Genomic DNA, 3,197 nt, shown 5'->3' with positions numbered 1-3,197 from the left:
GCTTTGTATAAAAGAAAAACAACATGAGAGATTCTTAATACTGGAGTTTGGTTACATTACATAGTTAAGCTTCTATACAGAATGATGGACACTTTGAGAAGCTAATCCTTATCCAGAAACGTTTTAATCTCTTAGAAAACAAAGCAAAACAAATAGACAACAAAAAACCCAAAACTACTTTGCTCCTTTTCACAATAGTGCACATTTTAACCATAATTCAGTTATGGCTACAAAACATCAGAAGATTTTTTTAAAATGTATCTTCTCTATGGTATTTAAAAAAAAATTTGTGCCCTTCTAGTCTTTAATTGGCAGAAACATGTCCCAAAAATGAAACTATTGTATTTAAGCCACATCACAAAAAAAAGAACCAGAAAACAAACAAACAACAACAACAACAACAACAAAAAAAAAACAGAGCATAATACCCTTTTACTGATGTGTCTTACAGATTGCCATGACCCAAGTCATATGTTTTCATTTAATTTCAAATTCCCCCTTCCTTCCACAATATGCACCAATTGAATATATGCTCTGGGAGCCATAAAATGTACCAAACATTAATCTCTTCAAAAGAATGCATTAAAATATTTTTAAGATTTTTTTTTTGTTTAAAAGGTGAAAAAAATATAAACAAGAAACTGATTCACTCCCTTACTTCATGCATCCATAATCTAAACCAAAAACAAAATTTAAAAGCAAGAACAAACTACTGCTGCAAGTTTTTTTTTTTTAAGTCCATTTTCTCTGTACATACAAACTGCTCACTACTGAAAGGAAACAAAAGAATATAATCCATGGTGTCTGCTGATTCAAAGGGGGAGACAAGGCTGTCATTAGTATCCAAAAACTGGTACATGTATGTATGGTCTGCTTTTATAACGTATATCTCTTTCTTCTGTTTTTCATATCCAAACTTCTAAATGCTATTTTAGGGGCACAGCAGATTAGATTCCAGCACTTGGTGAACAGAATTCACAAGCTGTGACAAAACTCTGTCATCTTCAGGGTGCAATTTTGTTTATATACACTGTATGTATATATTTCTTTTAGATTTGGCTGTAGTGGACTGGCCATGGTTCAAGTGGGACTATAGCAGTACGTGGGTCAGGGACAGTCATTTTGGCTATGTACACATTCATAGTCGGTCCATGGCTTCCAACTAGTAGCGCTATTTCCGAAGGTCTAATACACAAACTGAACCATCTGATGCACTGGCTCCAACTTTGTCTCCTGCTGCATTCCAGCAAACTTCAAAAATTCCACCTGTTCCCCTATAGCTGTGAACTAGAGCACCTGTCTGTGTGTTCCAGATGTGCACACATTTGTCAAAAGAACCACTTGCCAGATACCTGCTATCAGGACTGAAAGCTACACTGTACACAGGCTCTTGGTGTTTTGTCAAAGTATGGGTGCAAATTCCTCGGTCTACATCCCATAACCTAACGGTAGAATCGAAGGATGCACTTGCTAACATAAGGTTGGCATTTGGATTATTTGTCCCTGGTCCTGTTGGACTCCATTTAATAGTATAAATTTCTTTATTATGTGCTTGCAAATCATGGACACAATTGTCTTGTTTCATACTCCATATCTTCAAAGTCATGTCATCAGAACAGGAGGCCAGGAGATTGCCAGTTGGGTCCCATTTGATAGCATTTACTTCATTCGTATGTCCCTGGAATGTTTTAATAGGTCTGTCTTGTCCTAATTTGCAGACGTGAATGCACATATCTGTACTACAAGAAGCAAAGGTATTGTTGCTTTGCCAGTCAACATCCAATGCCGGTGTGAATGAAAAGGAAACTGTTGCTTGGCTTCACCAGTATGTGCATCCCAAATAATTGTAGTCTTATCTACTCCAGCACTCAGGATGAAATTTCCTTTTTTATTCCATTTTAATGCAAATATAGGGCCTTTATGCTGCCCTAAGGTGCTAGCAAGATTACCATCTTTAGTCCATATTCTGGCAAATCCATCATATGAACCGGTTGCTAGAAGTGTACCTTCACTATTCCAATCTAGAGATGTCACATCTTTGTTGCTTGGAACATCTTGCCCTCCTTCTCGTATACAATGTCTAAGTACTAACTGTGTGGAGCCACTAGTGCTATTTTCACTAAGATTCCATATTCTTGCTGTTGAGTCACCAGACCCTGATGCTAGGAGATCACTAACAGGGTTCCAGGCACAGATAAAAACTTCTGATTCATGGCCCCATAACACGACTGCTTTATTAGGAGGGATTTCAACATCTCCATCCACTTCCATCATATCAGTATGATTATTTGCTATAGTATGTGCTCCATTCTCCTCCCCATTTGCTGTGTTTTCTCCATTTTTTGCAGATCCTTGTTGGTTGGTGGCAGCTGCGGCAGCTGCGGCAGCTGCAGCAGCTGCTGCCTGTTGCTGTGCAAGCTTATCTCTATAAGCTTGTTGTCTTGTTTGTACTACATCAGGCATTACGGCATCGATCAGGGACAGAGACTCTATGGGTCGACCATCAAACAAGGTACCATCCTCGTTAATACTAACTTCTGCCTCTACATACTGTAGACCTTTCTGGATGATAGAAATCAATGCAGCAGGTGGGACGAGTGCACCATTTATATTAGACTGACTTATATGGCTTTCTATACCAAAGGTAAATGCTGAATGAGAAAACCCTGACTCTTGCAAGAAGTTGACCTCATCACTGCTTATACTCATCTTTATTCCCACTTAAACCATGAGGTCACAACACAGGATATAACCCATTGGCAGTGCATTGATGTAGGGATGCGCAACTGAAGATCCTGTACCACCGATCACAAGAAGCTGTTCCTGATTCTGGAAACGGTGGCCTCCAACGCCGCTCCCCCCTCCCGGGAATGGAGGCACAAGGAAATTCCCGTCCTCGCCGCCGCCGCCACCGCCTCCAACCACCCCCAAAATAACCCCTCCGGGGGGTGAGAGGCAATTATAACCCCGTCGAGCGGAGGGCGCGGGGGATGGGCGCGGGCGGGCGGGGGCGGGGAGCAAGGCGCGGGTCCCCAGGTGGCGAGCGGAGGTGCTCCCGCCGCGGGGGGAGGGGCGGGGGCGCACGTGGCCGGCGGCAGGGGGAGGCGGCGCGCGGGGGAAGGGCGCCGGCGGGGAGAGGAATTGAGGCAGAAGGTAAAAGCTGTTACTAAGGGAAAGAGCCAAACGGTTCGGACCAG

At 42.5% G+C, this 3,197-nt stretch overlaps 1 pseudogene; it reads right to left on the bottom strand.

Annotated features, from left to right (window-relative positions):
* Nucleotides 1–892: 892 nt before the first annotated feature.
* LOC144373034 (F-box-like/WD repeat-containing protein TBL1XR1 pseudogene) lies at nt 893–2,975 on the bottom strand (annotated as a pseudogene).
* Nucleotides 2,976–3,197: the final 222 nt, after the last annotated feature.

Source organism: Ictidomys tridecemlineatus, unplaced genomic scaffold, assembly GCF_052094955.1.
Source record: "Ictidomys tridecemlineatus isolate mIctTri1 unplaced genomic scaffold, mIctTri1.hap1 Scaffold_215, whole genome shotgun sequence".
Taxonomy (NCBI): Eukaryota; Metazoa; Chordata; class Mammalia; order Rodentia; family Sciuridae; genus Ictidomys; species Ictidomys tridecemlineatus.
This window is presented reverse-complemented; position numbering and strand designations above follow the sequence as displayed.